This window comes from Acinonyx jubatus, chromosome B4 (genome assembly GCF_027475565.1).
Source record: "Acinonyx jubatus isolate Ajub_Pintada_27869175 chromosome B4, VMU_Ajub_asm_v1.0, whole genome shotgun sequence".
In the NCBI taxonomy this organism is placed as follows: Eukaryota; Metazoa; Chordata; class Mammalia; order Carnivora; family Felidae; genus Acinonyx; species Acinonyx jubatus.
The window spans coordinates 21,079,791-21,101,488 of record NC_069387.1 but is presented as its reverse complement, the minus strand read 5'-3'; the positions used below and the strand labels follow the sequence as shown (position 1 = coordinate 21,101,488).

The 21,698-nt window shown below is 48.8% G+C and overlaps 1 long non-coding RNA gene across 1 annotated transcript; it reads right to left on the bottom strand.

The window, feature by feature from the left end:
• Positions 1-16,555: 16,555 nt before the first annotated feature.
• On the bottom strand, positions 16,556-20,998 carry LOC128316304 (uncharacterized). The gene is made up of 3 exons (XR_008299951.1): positions 20,884-20,998; positions 17,960-18,042; positions 16,556-17,877 (listed from the first exon to the last, which is right to left on the bottom strand). It is a non-coding gene; the product is annotated as an uncharacterized LOC128316304 (long non-coding RNA).
• Between the last annotated feature and the right edge of the window lie 700 nt (positions 20,999-21,698).

The following is a 21,698-nucleotide window of genomic DNA, read 5'->3' as shown; positions in this document are numbered from 1 at the left end:
TCTACTTCTAAATCTCCTTCCTTGCTTTTGAATTGCTGCATTTAGATCTTAACTCTTTGCTTTTCATTCTTTGTCCCAGATATCTTAGAGATTCTGCTGCCTGGGAAAATAGTCAGTGTATAGAAAAGGAGAGAAAACAGTTGAGTGTGACTTTATTTGGCTCAAATGCCCTCAATGTGGTGACAGCTGTTACTGGAAGGCAACCCATTTCAAAATCTAGTATTTTCCTTATTCCCAGTGATAATCTCTCCGGGGCACGAAGAAGGCTAACAATGGAAACTCCCATAGGTTATAAATGAGGGGTCTCTAGAAATTCTCAGAACTGCCTATCTCCTTCAGTTATAAACCAAGATGCTAGTTACCTCCTCAGGAGAGAGTAGTATCGGCTGTGTGCCTTGGTATGCAAAAGTTGGGAAACAAAAGCTAGCCCAAGGGGAAGATTTCTTTAGATTCTAGGTCAGTGGTTCTCAAAGGGTGGCCCCAGACTGGCAGAGTCAGTAGACCCTGGGAACTTGCTGCAAATGCAGATTCTCAGGCCTGACCCCAGACCTACTGAATCGGGCCCTCTGAGAGTGGGGCCGGTCGCGAGCAGAATGCAGGCTGTTCTGATGCCCGCTGAAGTCTGAGACCACCGCTCTCTCAATCTAGTGGGAGAACGAGGGCCTTGAGTAGAATCATGCCGTGCGAGCAATGAACACACTTTAGCTTCCTGTGTCCGAGGCATACCCTGGCTTTGCTAATGCAAGGTGGTAGTTAATGACGGGAACATTAAAGATTGCTTTGCTTTTAAAGTGGCTTGTGGTTTGGGGGGCATAGCTCCTTAGCCCGGTTAATGGTGTAATTACTTGACTGTTTACAATTAGACAATGATGTCAACAAATTGGGTAGTTGGTAGCTAGTCTTCTGGAGAGATGTCTGAATGTGGGCAGAGCCCACAGCTGGTTACCCAACCATGACCAAGGGCGCAATGGAGAAAAAGAAAAAACTAGATCTACGCGGGGTGCATTATTTCTTGAGTTGCAATCAACGGACACTGCAGTGTTTTAGCACTCGAATTACCAATCCTTGCCTCCTCTCTCTTTTTCCATGTGCTTGAGACACAGCCTCGATGGCTCTCGTCTTAAATGTACGTGCGGGTCTGCGTTTTTTTTTTTAATGTTTATTTATTTTTGAGAGAGACAGGGACAGAATGCAAGTGGGTTAGGGGCAGAGAGAGAGGGAGGCACAGAATCCGAGGCAGGCTCCGGGCTCCGAGCTGTCAGCACAGAGCCCGACGCGGGGCTCGAACCCACGAGCCGTGAGATCGTGACCTGAGCCGAAGCCGGACGCCCAACCGACCGAGCCACCCGGACGCCCCATGGTCTGCGTTTTACAATGGTTTCTATGAAACTGACAAGAACTTTATGTGCCATTAAAAGAGCAGTGCTGGCCTCAGCGTTCTTAAGAGATCTTTCTGGGTTTAAACCACTAGGAATGGCCAGGAGAGTGTATATACTCGGCCCGACCAGGAAAGAGTCTTTTCCTTTCGTTGAGCTTTCTTCGGCTAATGAGATGGGTAACTACTGAGGAAAAGGTTGGTGCCAGAGCATAGGAGTCCCTGCCCACCTGCCCCCAGTTCCTCCCTGTGCCTCAAGCAGCCGTCACCACCATATCCTAACCGTGCCCTGTTCTTCCTCTGGAACATGTGTGGGAATTGTTCTTTCTCGGGAAATGTCATTATGTATTCCTCCTAACTTCCCTGCTATCACTGTAAGACCCGGGGACCTCAAATCACATCAGTTCGCACAAGGTAGGAATTAGCATGTGTCAGATAAGACCAAGGGGTAATCACTGCCTGCGTGAACCTGTTAAAAAACAGTCGCACTGGTCACATATTTATGTCCTGCCAATTGTCAGGAACCTCCACGTGTCTACTAATGTTACCTAAATGGAAATACCATTCCCAGCTGACTGTGAACTTGAGCCTGTAGCTGAGGAGAGGTCTCTCCAATCTCCCAGAACAAGCAGACAGTTATTAATGGAGAGGTTCTCCGAGCTTATGTGTGTACTGAGATCTGTTAAAATTGCATTTGCCCCGGATTGCATGAATGATTGATACACGAACATATCAGTTGGCTAAACACAAGCTTTATGATTTCATGATGATGTCTCCTAGAGTCCCAGGTTATGACAAGCTGACTTTAAAAGTTACAAGTTAGGGGACCCTGGGTGGCTCAGTCGGTTGAGCGTCTGTCCGACTTCGGCTCAGGTCATGATCTCAGGGTTCGTGGGTTCGAGCCCCACATCGGGATCTGTGCTGACAGCTCAGAGCCCGGAGCCTGCTTCGGATTCTGTGTCTCCGGCTCTCTCCGCCCCTCCCCCACTCACACTCTGTCTCTCTCAAACATGAATACACATTAAAAAACAAATGTTAAGTTACAGGTTAGAGCAGTCTGCTTCAATCCTGGGCTAACTGTACAGGAGGGATTTTTTCAGTGGGAACAATCTGCCATTTAAAGAGAATGGGGCGGGGACGCCTGGGTGGCTCCGTGGGTCAAGTGTCTTGACTCTTGACTTCGGCTCAGGTCATGGTCTCACGCAGGGGTTGGTGGGTTCGAACCCGCGTGGGCTCCGTGCTGATAGCGTGGCGCCTGCTTAGGATTCCGTCTCCCTCTCTCTGCCCCTCTCCTGCTTGTGCGTGCAGGCCCGCTCTCTCTTCCAAAATAAATAAATAACCTTTAAGAAATATAAAGAGAACGGGGTCTCAGCAATGGAGAGAGCAGAGTCTGGGGCCGGGAGTCCTCTGGGACCTCCAGGGGTGGGTGTGGGGCCTGGCACAGTGTGGTTCCTCAAAGGGGGTGTGTTAAGCTCAGAGCAGAGAAATGTTCCCTATCGGGGTCGGGTCGTAGGTACTGCCTGGGGTGGGCAACCGCGGGCGGGGAAGCGGGATGCCCAGCGAACAGTGACCGGCTCGCTTGCACACACATCCCCCCCCCCCCCCCCCGAAGGGCACCCTCCGCGCCCCTGCCCTCACATCTGGGTGTAAACCAGCAGGCTGGGAGCGCCCAGGAGTCAAACCCCAGCCACCGCCGGAGCCACGTGACTCGGGCCCGTGGCTCCTTCCAGGCGCGTCCCCGCATCGCGCTTTGACTCCGCGGCAGGCGTTTCGCTGTGTTTTCGTGCGGGGGAGCCTTCCCAGGTGCCCTGGACAAACGGAAGGCTGCAGGAAAGCGCGCGAGCTCCCGGCCTGACAACTTTCCGCTTTGCGCCGCCGTGTACCTTCTTAGGAAACTGTTTTGGCGCGGGAGGGAGCAGAGGTGGTTTTGTCGTGGGATTAGAACGGGATCCGTATCCTCTGAACCTTCTTTCCCCGGAGGGAAGGCGTCTTTCCCCTCGGGAGAGCGAGGTTGTGGTGTCTGCGGGGTTGGCGTAACGAAGGGCCCACTAGGGGGCGCCCAGCGCCTCGGAATAGCTCACCTTTCTGCAAAGAGCCTGCCGGCTGCCAGCCCCGGTGTTGGGATGCCCCCCACCCCCCCCCCCCCCGAAGGCTCTGGAACTGTTCCTGGAAGGCCTTCATCTGGCGGTGAATGGGTTTGACAGAGAAGAGCCCCGCCAGCCCGCGGATGGGAGGGTGAGGAGGGGGATCAGGGAGAAGGGAGTCGTAGCTGGCGAGCTAGTGAGGGGGAAAGGACAGGAGGAGGAGGAGGAGGAGGAGGGAGAGGAGGAGGAGGAGGAGGATGGGGGGGGAGAGGACAAAGGAGGGGAAAGGAGGGAAGGCTGCATGCTGTGGGACTGGGGAGCTCCAGGGCCATTGGGATATGGTGTTTTTGTGGAGCGAATGGAGGGGGCAGTGGGGGCGGGGAGGTTCAGGGAAGGAGCCAGGGTTGGCCTTAATTAGGGGAGCAGGATGTCTCCAGGCCCAGAGGTTGTGGACATCCGGTGGGCCTGCCCGCCTGGGCCTCTCAGGTCCTCCCAGGCCCCTGTGTCAACCGCAACCTCACGATTTTTCTCTTGCCTTGGAGTCACGTGTCTTCCTCACATCCTCTTTCGGGAAAACAGCGATGATCCATTTCGCCTTCAGGGCCGGACCTGATGGAGGCAGGAGGTGATGATGGTGCGGAAGGCCAGTTCTGCAGTGGCTTCCAGTCTTTTGGAGTCCCACGTCGTGACTGACAATGTGGAACCGTGAGCTCATGAAAGAGGAAGGAACTTCTCCTGTTGGAAGGTGTTCCAGACGAACAAATCGCGGCTAGCATTGACGGGGCTCTTGCTACCCTCTGGGAACAGGTGTAAACACTTGGAAAGGGTCGTGCCGTGTAATCCTCAGAGCAATCTGATGAACCAGCATTCTAGTTACCTGGGTTTACCAAAGTGAAACGACTCGGCCAAGGTCACACTGCCAGCACGGGTGGAGCCACATTACGACCCCACACAGTCTGACTCCTACCTCCCTTAGGTATCTTTCCTAAAATCAAATTCAGAGAAGTGACAAAACTGGAACTCGGATTCAGAATCCCCACCTCCAAACCCTGTGGTGCCCTTTTGTCACCGTTCCCAAATCCTCCTGTCTCAGGACCCCTTTATATTCTAATATTTTTTAAATGTTTATTTATTTTTGGGAGCGTGCAAGCAGGGGAAGGGCAGACAGAGAGGGGGACAGAGGATCTGAGGCAGGCTCTGCACTGACAGCAACGAGCCCAACGTGGGGCTTGAACTCACCAACCTCGAGATCAGGACCTGAGCCAGAGCTGGACGCTCAACCAACTGAGTCCCCCGGGTACCCTTACGTTCTATTATGAAGGACACCAAAGAGTATTGTTTCTGTAGGACATATCTATTATGATTTACTGTATTAGAAATTAAAACGGGGTGCCTGGGTGGCTCAGTCGGCTAAGCGTCCGACTTCGGCTCAGGTCATGATCTCGCAGTTCCTGAGTTCGAGCCCCACGTCAGGCTCTGTGCTGACAGCTCAGAGCCTGGATCCTGCTTCGGATTGTGTGTCTCCCTTTTTCCCTGCCCCCTGCCCACTCACACTCTGTCTCTCAAAAATAAAAATATTTTAAAAAAACACTAAAGGGGTGCCTGGGTGGCTCAGTCGGTTAAGCGTCCGACTTCAGCTCAGGTCACGATCTCGCGGTCCATGAGTTCGAGCCCCGCATTGGGCTCTGGGCTGATGGCTCAGAGCCTGGAGCCTGCTTCCGATTCTGTGTCTCCCTCTCTCTCTGCCCCTCCCCTGTTCATGCTCTGTCTCTGTCTCAAAAATAAATAAAACGTTAAAAAAAAATTAAAAAAATAAAAATAAAATAAAAAAACATTAAAAACATTAAAAAAAGAAATTAAAACTGAGAAAGTTAAATGTCTGTTAATACATTAAAAATAACAGCAATAAACCCACTCTGTGTTCATAAGTAACACATTTTTATGAAAAATAACTATTTTCCAAAATAATAAAAAATGAACGAGAAAAAGTGTCAATTTTCTACTCAATGTAAATGTAGTATTATTTGATACAGAAAAGCACAAAGAAAAGTAAAAACAAAAATCACCTGAAATCCCACTACCTAAGAGAGAACCACTGTGAATATTTTTGTATATTGGTCCAGCCTCCTAGAAAAACTATATCTCTCAGATGTTGTGCCTTCCAGACACTAAAATAGTAACCTTAAATTGTAGCAATTTACAAATTCCTGCGAAATTAGTGTAGGAGACCTCGAGGCTCAGCTAAGACCTGGAGGGGAAAGTGAGAGACTCTTGACCACATATTTCTAGATGGAATCAAGGACCCTCCCCTCCCCCCCCCCCCCCCCCCCCCGCCATTCATTATCCAAGTAACCCTGGGCTTGGACAAGTTCTCCAAATTTCCAGCCTCAGGTTTCATCTCTAAAAGGAAAATAATAATAGCATCGTCAAAGGATTGTAGAGAGAATTAAATGAGCTGTGAATGTGACTACTTAGAACAGTACCTGGAAAGTAAGTATTCAAAATATTATGCTTCCCATTTAAAATGAGTTCTTGGCCCCCTTTATATTCCTTAGTAAATCATATGCCCCCTTTGGCTTTAATATCTATTGTATATTGTTACGTTTAATCTTAAATAATCAGGCAATTCTGGAGACAGAGATAACATCTAACCTGGTACAATGTTCAACTTCAGAAGATCGTGATTTCTATTCGAACTATTATCATTTGAGGTTGTCTTCCCATACCCAGAGTTTCTGATAAAGTCGTAGCTGCTGTGGCTCCTCAGGTTGGGCAGAGAAAACTCTGTTTCTCCTACGATGAATCTGTTACATGTGATATGTAATCTCTGTGTACAGGAAGGGGGATTGCACTTGCTTGGCACGGAATACTGGATGCATGCTCATTAAATGGACACGTTAACGGACTTGATCTAGCCCGTGGCTCGATGAGCAGCTTTCTTCAAAATCTGGACGCTGGAGATCATCTAAGTGCACTACACAAGGCCAGGACACCGCTGCTGTGGAGAAGCTGTCTTCTTTGCAAGGTGTGCATTCGGCGTGGGTGATGCCGGGGGAATGGAACACCTTCCACAAACAATCCATACACCTTGGCAGGCTGGCGAAGATTCCTGCTTGTGACCTACCCGTGAGATGGGGAAAGAGAAAGCGGGTTTCCCAAGGGTCAGTTACTCTACCTACCAGGGCAAGTAACCATTTTTGGCTCTGGGATATGGACGCACACAATAGATCTCAAAGTTTTGAGTGACGTCCCCAAACATTCCATCATTAGCAAGCCGGTCTCTCTCCCTGAGCACATAGTGTGATACCGCGTATCGTTGTCCCCAGACCGTTCCCCCTCTCTACACTCACTCCTTTCGCCCCGTGACTTTGCGATTTTTTCCACCAAAGGAGCAGAGTACCTTCCCAACCACTCGACCTTGTGTTTGGCCGTGGAACTTGTCGTCGCCAAAAGAGTGGCGTACAAGTGAGTGTGCAAGTTCCAGACCGAATCTTAAGACACCTTGGGTGTTTCCGCGTGCGGCTCTCGTGAGGTAGCCGTTTCCCGGGGAAGCACAGGCTTGGGCAGGCCCTCTGGGCTGAGAAGGGGCTGAGGGCCACAGAGCACAGCCAGCCCAGGGAAGGCCCGCCTAGATCAGCCGACCTCAGCATGCCCACCGGCCTGTCAGCTCAGTAAGTGCTCAAAGTTATATGCTGCTAGGATTTATAGTTGCTGGTTACACAGCAATCGCTCGAGGAAACACCAGCTCATCATGAGGCTGGAGTAAAGAAGGCAGATGTGAAAGTCAAAGGAGCATCCATTCTCTCCACTGGTGGAGGGTGGAAGGTCGGAGAATAAGTAAGATGAGAAGGTCAAATGCCAAGCTTCGTGTTCTTTCAGCTCTTGAGTAGGAGGGACAGGGTAGGCAAGAGGCGTTCTGTAGATTTTGGAAAACCTGAGCACATCAGGAACCAGCGGCCCGTTTTCCTGGGTACAGGATGGAGGAGGCCGTAAGCCTCCAAAGGACGCCTGCATTTTGCTCAACACCCTGCCAGGGAGCTGTCGTGCAGCTTTGGAGGTGGGGGGACGCGTGTCTGGGCCAGTGGCCATAGCACTTAGTGCTTCTGGCTTTGCCCAATCTTTTTTTTTTTTTTTTTTTAAACTTTTGTATTGTTCATTCACTTTTGAGAGACTTGGAGACGCAGAGCATGAGTGGCGGAGGGGCAGAGAGAGGGAGACCCAGAATCCGAAGCAGCCGGCTGCAGGCTCCGAGCTGTCAGCACAGAGCCCGACGCGGGGCTCGAACTCACGAGCTGCAAGATCATGACCTGCGCCGAACTTGGATGCTCAGCCGACAGAGCCACTCAGGCACCCCAAAGCTTTGCCCAGTCTTTACAGAGTTTGTGGGGGGATCTAGAACCTACCGCATGCTCCAGCAAGAGGGGCCGGAGGGCTCAATGGCTGACAGAGGCTTGGAACAGAGAAGCCAGAGAACACATGGAATTTGTGGCCAGAGGCTAATGGTTGTGACCACGGTGACAGCTTAGTGTCCCCACCCCCCCCTTCCTTGAAAGGCAGGCCGGGAGCCTGCCGTTCTCCATGATCGATCTCACAGACCCGGTGGCTCTGCAGACCACTGACCTCCCGGATGTCATCTTGGGGAGAAGTGGGACGGGAGGGGATGTGGAAGCGAAATCTGTCGCGTCAAGCATCTAACTGAAAGATGCTGGGATTCGCGCCACCCACCCCCCCCCCGCCCCCCAAAGTGCCCCATCAAATGGCAAGTGGCAAATCTCAGTTGTTTCCTTGCTGCTCCGGGTATTGGGGCAAGTGCTCTTCCGAAGTTCAAACCCACTCCCGAGCGTGGTTTATTCTTTCTTAGAAGCTCTTTCTTTACGATATTGTTTTCTCCAAACGGTAACAAATGTCCGGTTTTAGTTTACAAAGAGCGTCGAAAATGCCGTCACCCATCTAAGACCCCAGCACACAAACATCTGCTCGCCAGGACCAGTTGAAATGTCCTCCTTCAGCTGTTGGCTGTCAGCAGCTCTTTGCAGGCTGGGTCAAGTTGGACAGGAACAATTGTAAGGGCGGGCCGCGAGGTATTACCCATATGCCATGTAACCCAAACTGTATTTTCACGGCAGAGAGAACAGAAGCAGGACTCCAAGCGGATTTCAGACCCGTTCCTGATTCTCATGCCCGTGTCCCATATCCAGTTTCCCCGCCTCGTTTTACGTTTCGACAAAAGGCAGCGCCTTGCAATCCCAGAGTTTATTTGGCCAGTGTCATCTAAGAATGCAACGGGCTGATTTGTGGTGGTAGCGATGTGTTCACGGGGCCCCAGCCGCTATCCAACACCACCCCCAACGTAAACCTCTTCCTGGGGGCTGAAAGACGAGCTGGGCCTTTTCGGCCAGTTTACCTTTCATTTTCTGAGGCCTCCCAGTGGCTTGATTGCAGCTGGATGTGCTCTCAGAGCACAGGAGATGTTCTGGGAAAGAAGAGATTTCCCGGGTGGCGCAGCCCGGCTGGGGGCAGCGAGAGCTGGAGCCTTCCCGGGGCGGGGCGGGGGGGGGGGGGGTGGTGACAGTGAGCCTCCGTCCCAGCTCCCAGCTTGGCCGCCCACGGAGCCCAGGGGCTCAGCCCGGGTTTGATTGGATGCTCCAGGAAGAGCCTCACACAACAAAATCACCTCATACAACACGATTACCTTTCCACTCCTACATGTTTTATTTTCCCAGCCAAGCACCCTTCCCCAGGCATTTATTAAGCATGAGGCAGACACCGTGCTCAGAACTCAGGACCCGTGGGCCGGTTATTCCTTCAGAAATAGCTTTCGGGCAAAATGAGATGGTTGATGATTAGCAGCAACCCTTCCTTCTGGACTGTGCTTCTTGACTTGTGATCAGCTCTCGTTTGAAAACTAGTTTTGTGACTTTCAAACCGACGCCCGGGGTTCACAGGTCACGAGTAGAGTGCTTGCTGTGTGTTCCAAATACACTTGAGGGCTGAAGGGATTTGTGGGAAACGTAGCTTCTACTTCTTTAAAAAATATATTTTTTAATGTTTAGTTTGGAGACAGAGAGAGAGAGACAGAGTGTGAACAGGGGAGGGGCAGAGAGAGAGAGAGAGAGGGAGACACAGAATCCAAAGCAGGTTCCAGGCTCTGAGCTGTCAGCGCAGAGCCCGATGCGGGGCTCGAACCTGCAAACCATGAGATCATGACCTGAGCTGAAGTCGGACGCTTAACCAATTTAACTACTGAGCCAGGTGCCCCCGTAGTTTCTACTTTTGATGCTTCCTTCCCCTCGATAACTGGGAAGAAGTTACAACTGGCAAGCGGGAGTCTCCCCAACTGGGAAAGAGATTGCTGGAGGTGGGGGTGGGGAAGAAGGCTCAGGTCCTGGCACCCGGGCTTCCCGGGAGGCATTTGGATGACTTACAGCGAGGGGTACCCAGCAGCCAGTGGATGGCTGCAAATTTATCTCCCTGAACCACGGCCTCCCCATCTGTTCCAGCCTCTAATTACAAATGCAAAAAATAGCTAATTTGCAATGGCATCATAAAAAGGGAAAATATAAATGATTTAAGAGCTACTCTACACTATGCTGTTCATGTTTTACACACTCCAGGCAGAGAGAAATCGTTCTCTTCCCACGTCGCGAGAGTGCCCTCACATCAGCCAGTTTCTGATTCGGCCAGACAGTGGGAGTATTCCCATGAAGTTGCCAGGAGGAGGGAGGGGTCCCAGGACGGGACATTCCCCAGGGGATTCTGCCAAGGAGGCGGCAGGTCCCTGGGGATACTGCTCAAGTCCAGGAATCCATCCTGATTTCTGGATTATTTGAACTCCTTGGGGAAATCTATAATGTGGACACAGTCCTAGGAGTCTAACTATGATCACTATAAATTATTATTTTAACTGTACCAGTGATGGAATAAGGAGGGTTTATCATGAATCATTGTGGTAAAAAGATTTAGAAAGGTGACACTCAGTGGTTATGTAAAAACCTCCCCGAGGGGCGCCTGGGTGGCTCAGTCGGTTAAGCGGCCGACTTCGGCTCAGGTCACGATCTCGCGGTTCGTGAATTCGAGCCCCGCGTCGGGCTCTGTGCTGACAGCTCAGAGCCTGGAGCCTGTTTCAGATTCTGTGTCTGCCTCTCTCTGACCCTCCCCCTTTCATGCTCTGTCTCTCTCTATCTCAAAAAAAAAAATAAATAAATAAACGTTAAAAAAAATTAAAAAACAAAAAACAAAAACAAAAACAAAAAAAGCAAAAAACCTCCCCGATCTGAGGTTCTCTCTTCGCTTCTCTTAGGTGTAGATGGACCTGCCTCCCAGGTGTCTGTGGCCGTCCTGTGGACTCCCATGTGACAGTGCTTGGTAAGCCAGAAAGACCTGGTCCGGCCTTTTCATCTCACAGGTGAGACACGAGTCCTCTGCAGAGTGTAGACAAGAGCCTCACCCTTGCACTTGGGCCCAGCACTGACCTCACCAGCGGTGCATTCGACACTCTCTTGGCACCCAGGGCTGGGCTGACTCCTGGGGGAGGGGACTGGGGCCTGGAGACAGGATCTGGTGGAGGCCACAAAAAAGAAGACATTTTCTTTGCTCTTCAGGAGCCAGTTGGTCGGGTTTCGCACCTCCCTCAGGAATGGAAAGCCAACTTCCCTGGGAGTGTGGAGACCTGTATTCACGACGAGCATTGCCAGGAACTTCTTAAAAACCTTTAGCGAATCACTTTGCTTCTCTGAGTCTTAGTTTTCCCCTGTAAAATAAGAAGGTTGAACAAGATGGTCTCTAGGAATTCTTCAAGCTTTAAATCTCTCTTGTCATTATTGAGTCTAACTAGGGCAGTGGCTTTTATCAAGTGTAGATTTGAAATACTCATTTTCTCTGGCACGCTTTGGTTGCCTTAAAGATGTTACGACTCGTCACTTCCTTTTTTTAAATTTTTTAATGTTTATTCATTTTTGAGAGAGAGAGAGACAGAGTGTGAGTGGGGGAGGGGCAGAGAAAGAGGGAGACACAGAATCTGAAGCAGGCCCCAGGCTCCGAGCTGTCAGCACAGAGCCCGACGTGGGGGCTCGAACCCACGAACTGCGAGATCATGACCTGAGCCAAAGTCGGACACTTAACCAACTGAGCCACCCAGGCGCCCTGACGTCACTTCCTTCTTTAACAATGGCATATGTGCAGCCAGAAGGTAATATATAGAAGTTCTTTCAGAAAGAATAAAAACAGAGTATCAATGGACTATTCATATACATAAGGTCTAAATAAGCTTTAAGTACTCAGCTATTTGGGTTGCTAGGAAAAAAATCATTCTGGCATTTGTTAAAAGGATAAGAAAAGGTTTGTTCGGGACTATTGCAAGGTGTCAAGGCTATCGCTGAGAGGTAGGGGAGAGAAAATCAGGCTGAACTCCAAATACAGTAAAGACAGCTAGAGATTTTATAGCCAAGGAACAGAGTTGGGGGGTGGGGGGTCAATGGATGCCAAATCACTAAGAAGAGACATCAAGGGTAGGGGGTGGTAAAAAGCAAAATTCAATTGCATAACTTTTAAAGATCTTATTGGCTTATTGGCTTAATGCAATGATCCATGAATCACATCGCATCCCATCTAGCAGACAGAAACAATCTCCAAGGAGTTGTACAGAATGAAGACTCTCACAGGTTTAGTGACGTGAGTCTTAGCACAAGCAACTCCATTTTGGACCCATTGTCTTCTTTTTAAGAAGGGATTCTTGCTAAACCCATTTGACGGGATGCTCGATGCAGGCAAGATACCAAGGATGGGAGAATCCTTACCAAACCGACTCGGCAGGCTTTTTTGCTACAACTGGACGAGGCAGGTCAAAGACAAGGTCCAAGGATGAGACCTACTTAAAAGAGGGAGCGGAGGATCCTGTCCCAAGTTTGGTCAAGGAAAGAATCTTCGTCAGCGGGAGCAGATCTATTTTCTAGGACGGTGGAAGCCTTTCTGGGTGAATTTTTAGTATGATTGTTGGATAACAGGTTCTTCATAGTTGTTTTATGAATGAATTAAATGATGGAGGAGGGGAGGACGGTATAGAGGAAAGATAGGTTCCGCTTTGGTTAGGGAGGCACAGTCCTCCGATCACCAGTGTGGTTGACACTCATCTTGGCAGGGGAGCTTCGTATCTTGGGGGGAAACTGAATCAACTGCCTCTGAAAATAGCTGCCATTACATTATGTTTACCATGGAGAGATAGCTGCTAGACTATTTCTTGGATTTCTCATAATCCCCTCATTTTGTATAGAAAAAAAGGTTTTTAATAACCCGGTGTACTATTGACTGGTGTTCGGAACGTGCTAAGTAAGTATCACGGTGTAGACCCATAACACATTGTCTACACTGCATGCTTCTACACCCTGCCCTCTTTGTTACTGTTCCACCCCCACGCACCACTGAGGATCCCTGGTTCTGGGAGAACAGTGCAAAAAGGTGAACGAGTCTTTTGGGTCCCAATGCATGATTTTAGTTCAAGATTTAAAAGCGCAAATAATTTTGAGAGAGAGATTTTGACCTAAGAGGACAAGAAAGTGGGTAACCTGTGTGCTCCATTCAAGCTACGAGGCTGGTTTGGACTCAGGATTAGGAAGGCAGGCACACTGGCCCTGCCTTGCCGGAGGGAGTTTTTGGTGAATGTGGGAGTGCTGCCCCTCTGACACCACTGGTGTGTGAGAGAACATTCCGAACAGATGAGACATTGGCACAAGCAGAAAACCAAGTCAGAGCATAAAACACCACCAAAGACTTAAGAAAAATGTCCCCTTCTATTTGGCGTTCTTGGGGGTTTCAAAACCTTCCAGAAGGAAAACAGAAAGAAAAACAAATGGCAAAACAAAAGAAACAGGGCATCCTCCCGAGAAGGGAGAAGGAAAGCTGTTTCCCACTCCCCTCAAATATATAGAGAATGGAGAAAATTAAGAAAACCAAAAAGCGTTTTGCTTTTCATTTGTATGTATGAACACTTTGTCGTTTCCAGGGGAAGAAAGCAGTTTTCAAATTGTGTTCGCAGATTGATTTTGCTGAATAGATGTCGCTTCATTGTATTCAATCAGAGAATAATTCTTTTCAATTATCACCCTATTTGAAAACAATGTATTTTTAGCCATCGAACAGAACCTTTGGAGCTGTGACTGAGTGCCTCTTTGCAGCGGTCTGTGAGTTTTGATATTTGAGTTTTCTCCTATTCAGGCACACAGACTTTGGAGCCTGAGTGAAAAGACGTCCCTAGGCTGTAAATGGCATAGAAACAAAAGTGAGCTGTTTGCTGCTCACGGTCAAACCAACTTCGAGAGACCGGTCTCTGGTTCATCTGGACACGACGAATCCAACTCAAGCGGATTCTAGAAATGACTTTGAACATAAATTGTACTCCAGTTGTTTCCATCAAAACCGTTCCCGGTTCCTGGGCTCCTAGAATTCCGACTTAGCATTTCCATAACACCTCGGTGAATTTGAGGGCTTTCTGGGTAATTAGCATGCAAATGTGCATTTCAATGCAAGAGCTAGACAAGCTTTCACTCTCCTGCTGAGGGATTGATTTTGTCAGAGGGCCCGAGAAGGTGTGTTTTTCATTTAGACACGCTTGTGTGACTGCGGAAACACAACGGGTAAATTCCACGTAGGCTGTAATGGATAAGGAACCTTATGAGAAATGAGATACATCCCCACAGCAAGTGAAAAACATCCGTGCCCTGTACTGGTCTGCATACACCGGCTGAAAGATGAGGCATCAAGGAGTGTTCATTTCCAGCAATTCCTGCTTTTTCTGGATTCAAAATGTTGTTGCAAAGGGGCTTTAAAGAAAGCTTCAGTCATTAACTGCAAAATAACTGTATTAGAGGACTTGATTAAGTCTCTCAATCTGACTTCATTTATTATTTCTAAGAATGACTCCCGTAGGAGTGAGGGAGCAAAGCCTTTGTTCGATCTTCTTTTCCTCCTAGGAAGGAGCCCCACTGGAGAGAAGGCTGTAAAGGTTTTCCCCGGGGACAGTCAGGAGGGCGGCTTGTCATTCTCTCTGGCAAACGTCTCCGCCTGGAGCGCCTAAAATGTGTATCTTTAAGATCAGATTTCCAAGTTTTTCGTTTTCTTTCTTTCTTTTCTTTCTTTCTTTCTTTCTTTCTTTCTTTCTTTCTTTCTTTCTTTCTCTTCCTCTTCTCTTTCTTTCTTTCTTTCTCTTTCTTTCTTTCTTTCTTTCTCTCTCTTCTTCTTCTCCTTCTTCTTTTTGTAGTGGAATGTTCTTTTCTGCCTGGGTGGACATTTTGGGGGTGGTATGGCACATCCTGCAGTGTCTGGAATAAGACTGAGCGGGGAGGACTCAGCATGTCAGGCATCAGGGCAGCTCGAAGCTTCTGGAGCCATCTTGTGGCAAGACGGTGAGTGGTTGCCAGACATTTGCACTCCCTGCCTTTTGAACGAGGGAAAGATGAATTGGCCCCCCGGTGGTGGGGAGGGGAGGGAAGCTTTGTCCTTGAATGGGTGGTGATGGGGCCAGAGGATGAAAATGCACAGCTTTGTAGCATCCAGGATTATGGGTATACCATTTTTTGTAAGCCTGTAAGGGGACCAAATGTTAACAGAGGTTAGTTACCCCTGGTCACGGGACTGTGAGTGACAGTTGCTTCTTTATATATTTGTCTAACCTTTTAACAAGTCTCCACAATGAGACTGTATTACTTTCAGAATCCTGAAACACTAATTACAAAAAAAAAAATTTTAATGTTGGTTTATTTTTGAGAGAGAGGGAGAGACAGAGCACGAGCTGGGGAAGAGACAGAGAGAGAGGGAGACACAGAATCCAGAGCAGGCTCCAGGCTCTGAGCCGTCAGCACAGACTCCGACACGGGGCTCGAACCCACGGACCGTGAGATCATGACCTGAGCCGGAGTCGGATGCTTAACCGACTGAGCCACCCCGGTACCCGCTAATTATTTTTAAACTCCCCATGCAGGAGAAGGTCGCGAGAAATCACGGAGCTGACCGTAGCGGGAAGACACCAAAGCAAGAACTCAGCCCCATTTGGGCTGGAACCCCTCCTGAGGCCGCACGAACCCTGACCTGGCAGCCGCAGCGTGGCGGGAGCGGGGGGCATCTGCTCCCCATGTAGGAGATCTCCATTCTCCGAAAGGTGCTCCAAAGGGGCCCTGCCTCTGCTCCCCGTCGTCCCCTCGCGGGGCTGTGGGGCCTGCATTCACTGAGAGCTGCCCTTGACTGTGGTACCAGCTTCTAGCGCGTTGATTTATGGCGCTATTTGGTGTCAGGTAATTGCCCATCAATATCCTATTTATCACCCAGCTTGTCACGGGTTGTGGCTGCTATTCCACAAAGCCAAGGCCTTTGAGAAGGGGCCAGTGGCTCAAAGCACAGGAAGAGGAGGCAGGAAACGTACCATGGCCAAGTTCTTTTCTCCCCACTTTGCTTAGTGCCAGGCTTTCCCTTGAACAAGGGGAGGGACGATGGCAGGTGTCCAGGGCACGGAGCTGCTGACTGCAGCACGACTTCTGGACGCCAGAAGGATCCCTCTTGTTCCAGCCCTTCTCCCCCAGTGTCCTTCCTAAATAAATGTGATCTATGTTGGAGAGGAACAAAATCTGCATATTCAGTAGGTCATTAAGGTTTTTAAAAAGTACAGATTAATAGGCTGGAAAGAAATCTATCAAAACACAAATACTCTTCTTGATAGAAAACTTCTTTGCTCCGTTTTCCGTATCCCCTATCACGAGCATGTATTTCTCAAGAACAAAGGAATGCACTTGAGGACATTCACTGAGACTTGAACTTCCACAATTAAGGAGTCACTCATTTGGCCTCAAGTTTTTTATACGTTTAAAATGCAGATTCTGGGGCACCTGGGTGGCTCAGTTGGTTAAGCTTTTGACTTCACCTCAGGTCATGATCTTGCCGTTCATGGGCTCCAGCCCCACATCGGGCTCTGTGCTGACGGCTCGGAGCCTGGAGCCTCCTTCGGGTTCTGTGTCTCCCTCTCTCTCTGCCCCTCTCCCGCTCACACTCTGTCTCTCTTTCTCTCTCAAAAATAAATCAACATTAAAAAAAAAAAAGTAAAACAATACAGATTCTGAAGAGTTCATCATTCTAGAAAGAAGGCTTTGGAATTAATGGGCCTCCAGAGAGCAGGCTCTGATGAACCTGAGGGTGTGTGGGGGCGGAGGGGGGGTGTGCTGGGAGAAAAGGGTGGAAACTGGGCTGGGAAACCAGCTTTTGCCCCCCACGAGGTTTGCCACAGGTGCACCTGGTGAGCCAGCACACCGGGAATCTCGAGTACAGACATGAGGACCCTCCCTGCTTTGCAGGACCGAATTCCTGGAAAGCCCAGCTGTCGTCTGCAGCCCTGGAGATCAGGAAACCCTGGACCTTCCGGGCCCTCCCTTGCCCTTGAGTTTCAAGGGCTCTGCCCAGACGCCCTCGCCTCCTCCCACCCGGGGCTCTGCAGGGGGAGCAAAGGAAGCGGGAGCTCTGGTTATTTCACAACAGAAAGTTCCCGGCTCCTGACACTGAGTGATTAAAAGTGATTTTTCTTTTAAGAAAAAAGAAGCCTTTTATCATACTCCTAGGGCTGTCAGAAACCATTCGGGTAGATTTTCCTAGTCTTGTTTTTTCAGATGCAGAAGTGGGAGGGAGTAGCTGTCTTCACCCCAACTCCCCCTTACACACCCCCGGGGAGGAGAGAGAGGTTTTCAGGTTTGGTCAGGGAGGCGATTTGCGCCACGGCTCTCCTTCCATCCAGGGCGGCCCGCACTGAATGAAAGGAGGCTGTGGATTGTTTCAATCCGCAGATTCCCCTTTATGCGGATTATGTCTGAAAATCTGGGTCCCCAGGCATGGTGTGAAGGGGCTGAGGAGAGCGGACATTCACTGGGTTCATTCTCTGTGCCAGGCACCGTTGTTGACAACTTTGTGTTTATTCATCTGTTCGATTCTCACAACAACCTGATGAGAAGGGATCACTGTCATTGCCATCTTCTGGGCAAAGAAACTGAGAGCCAGAGTCGCCTGCCCAAGACCACTCACTTAGTAGCAGAGCTAGGCAATGAACCTGATGACCACGGTATCAGCCGATACCCCAACACACGTCTCCCACGATGCTCATTTCGGATTTTGCTTACAGCTGTGCATAGAACTTTAAAAAATTATAATGAGATACCTTTCCACGCGTTATGCTAATTATAATGTGCTCACAATTTACATCCATAATTAGGAGACTGGGGAGTGAGTGATTCTATTGCTCCAAAAGGGAGGGTACAGATATTACTCCCTGTGGAAACCACATACCCAAGTCCCAAGAATAAAAATATCATACCAACGGGCACTGGGAGCCCATCATCTAAATATTCTCAGGGTCCAAGGATTTCAGTGATTACGTGTCTCAATGGCATGAATCTAAAAACACAAGGAGGGGTGCCTGGGTGACTTAGTCGGTTGGGTGCCCGACTACTGACTTGGGCTCAGGTCGTGATCTTACCGTTCATGAGATTGAGCTCCGTGTTGGGTCAACAGCGCAGAGCCTGCTTGGGATTCTCTCTCTCTCTCTCTCTCTCTCTCTCTCTCAAAATAAATAACCATTTAAAAACAAATAAACAAAAAGACGAGGAGATGAGTCAACCAACTCAAGCCTGCCCTGGTTCAGTGCAGGGGAGGGAAAGGTCTTTGTCCACCTACCCTCGTAGGTTCTCTGGCTGGAGCTCGGTAGATGGGACTCACAAAATTCTGGTTCACCAGACAAAAGGACACAAATGTATTTAACATAAGCTTTACATGACACGGGAGCTTGCATAAGAAAAAGAAGCCCGAGAAAGGTGAACCCTGCGTGTTTTTACACTAGGCTTAGGAAGATGGTGGAAAGTTGTGGGAGAACATGATAGGACAAAAGGATACGAGCTAATTGCAGTAAACTTGGAGGAAACTTAGCGAGTCCTCTTTGTTTGAATTCCTCTCAGCGCCCTGTTCAGTCTTTGGAGATGAGGATGTTCCTTTCCTCTGGGTATAGGGAGGGCACCTCTCATGTGAGGGTCTCATGACCTGTTTTGGGGGCCACCGGGGAGGTCGGGGAGACCTTCCCGCACCTGCCGTTACTCAAATTCCGTCCGCTAAAAATTTTCAGTGTGCCAAGTTGCCGTGAACCCTGTCATCAGCAAACAACAGAACTGGAATAACAAAATGTTAAAGCCAATGGCATCTTGCAACCTAGGCATTCAGCGTAGCGTGGGTGACAAATTTCTTAGACAACTTATTTCTTATATTTTTTAAATTGTCTCCTTATGGAAATGAATCCATTCATTAAAAAAAAAAAAGTTTGGGGGAGCCTGGCTGGTTCTGTCAGTAAAGCATGCAACACATGACCTCGGGGGGGGGGGGGCGTGAGTTCAAGCCCCATGTTAACTGTAGAGCGTACTTAACAAAAAAAGTTCCGTTCTTTTGTTTCTCTTTAACTTTGAAGAATGGTAACTTGCAAATCTCTGCTTGGATTAATGTCTTCATATCCACACTTAACCCTTGACATTGAAACCTGAGCTGAGGGAACACTTTGGAACACTTGCTAAAGATCCACTCTGACCTTCTCTGTGGAATTTTCTAGTTCGTAGCTGACCTCTGTGGGTTCTTGTGTCCTTTTTACATGGTGTCTCTGACAGAGATGCCAACTGTACGTGAAAAATGATAACAGAACATGTCCTGGGGGAGGCTACTCTCCGAGTGTCCTCTCCCAGGCTCTGAGGCTCGGCCAGCGACAAGCTAAGGCAAGATTTGGTTTCTTCCCTGGAGTGATTTACTTTACGGCTCTGGACTATGTTCCCAGCCAGACGCCATCCCCCAGATGGGGGGATAGAGAGCCCAGGCCTTCGGGACTCTGTCAATAATGGAACGATGAACCCCACACTAAGCCTAAAAGGAATCGGATGGCTAGGATTTAAGAGATATACCAAAGCCTTCCTCATTTCTCCTTTTGCTTTCTGTGGGATTTCATATCTGTGAGCATATTCTCTGAATGGCGCCACATGGCAATCCTGAGTCCCAGGGCACTCATTTAGTAAAGAACATGAGCAAGAAGGGAGCGTTTGAGTTATCCCATAAATGTTTTTAACTCACCAGTAATGTCTACGTAGCTAGTAATCATGGCTCCCGGGCATGGAGAGGGCTTTCCTGATGCTAAATTTTGTGCTAATCCCTAAAGCCTGCTAGGGTGGGTTCCATATTATTACCTCTGAGTGGGGCACTGATGTCCCTCTCTGGCAATTCTGAGCTCCCTTTTTACGTTTTATTTTATGATTGTCCTACTTAGCCAGGGAAAATTCAAACTGAATAAGGAAAATCTCATCTCATTCAGCCAAGTTTTCTCTCTCATCCTAATTCTTAAAGGAATAAATAATTGCATAGAAGGGATACAAGTCAAGCTTTCTGTTCTGTAAGCGTCTATCCCTATGTACCTCTCTTTCCACATTTCTCTCTTACGCGTATTAAAAAAGTTAAAAGAGGGGCGCCTGGATGGCTCCGTCAGTTGAGTGTCCGACTTCGGCTCAGGTCATGATCTCACGGTCTGTGAGTTCGAGCCCCGCGTCAGGCTCTGGGCTGACGGCTCAGAGCCTGGAGCCTGTTTCCGATTCTGTGTCTCCCTCTCTCTCTGACCCTCCCCTGCTCATGCTCTGTCTCTGTCTCAAAAATAAATAAACGTTAAAAAAAAAATTAAAAAATAAATAAAAAATAAATAAAAAAGTTAAAAGAGATTAAAGATTATTTTTCTGGGAAGCCAATAAACGAAATCGCTCAGTGATTTAGCAGAGAAATGACTTGATAATATAGATATAAATGCATTCATCTGGGTTTTTCAAGGTTTTTTTTTTCCTCTAAAAGTAAAGACTATGGAATAGCAAAAAGGAAAGACAGACATTAAGATTTTTCAAAGAAAGGAACCTATAAATAACTAATTGGACGATCACTTGATTTGTATGTCAGATGTGTAAGTACTTAGAGAGAACACTGTTTGGTTCAGCTGTTCTCATCAGTATGATTAATGACTACTTAAAAGTGCTTGATTCCATTTGTATGCCAGCTGTTGTTGTGTAAAACAAACTGGGACTTTCTCAAGATAATCAGAGTCCGACTGTCTGCAGGATTTGGGGGCTGATACCTAGGAGCTGGAAAAGGAAATTGATGGCTCTCAGCTCATCGCCCTGAGGTCCGACCCAGACACTCGTGCCTGAAATAGACCCAAAGCAGATGCCGATTACTGGGGACGTGTGAGAACAAGGGCCTTCTCCTGTGCAGGTTTCCGATGACGGAAAGATCTGAGCCAATCTGGAGCTCTACGCACGGTTAGCAAGTTAACAAGGACCTGAGTGGTCCTCACGACGCAAACGGTACGTTGGAAGGGAAACGTGCGAGATGAATCACTCGCAGTCGCAGACGAGCTGGGCCAAGCAGCAATACAAAGTCATTAAGCCGTGGAAGCCACGCTCTGTTCTCGCCCAACGAAGCAGCCACGACAGGTTGCATCCTGCGGGTAGGCAAGGGGCGGGTTACGTGGGGATGCACGCATGCGCGATGAGGATGGTGTGGGGTGGGGGGGCGTCCGCTCCAAAGACCGCGAGCCTTTCTGAATTTTCACTTCCTGTTGCACAAATTCACAAGCGGCTGTGCGGTCATTGCCTCCCCTGCACCGAAGGGGAGAAGGCATTTTACCTGGAAATGAAAGTACTCCTCCTGACCGCACCGCTATTTTCGAAAGTATCCAGGGGAAAATGAAAACGGGTGAAAAGCCCATTTTTAGTTTTTAAAGTCAGCTCGTTTCAGGCATGAAGACAGTCAACAAATATCGCTCACCTCATCTCGTGCTAGTAAATCTGCCAGTAAGGTGTTTGCCAGACGCGAAATAATCTCCCGTTTCGTTGGGAGAGATCAAAGCATAATAGCTAACAGTTGTCTGCTTACCGTGTTTGGCCCTGCACTGTGCAAGTTACAGGCACTTTCTTATTATTTCTACCGCAGGGCAACCTGGTGAGGTCGCTGGTGTTATTACATCCTCATTTAAATTTTTTTTAAGTCTATTTATTTTGAGAGAGAGAGGCGGAGCATACAATCGAGGAGGGGCAGAGAGAGAGAGGGAGAGAGAGAGAGAATCCCAAGCAGCCTCCACAGCACTGTCGGGGGCAGAGCCTGCTGTGGGGCTCGAACTCATGAAACCTTGAGATCATGACCTGAGCCCAGAC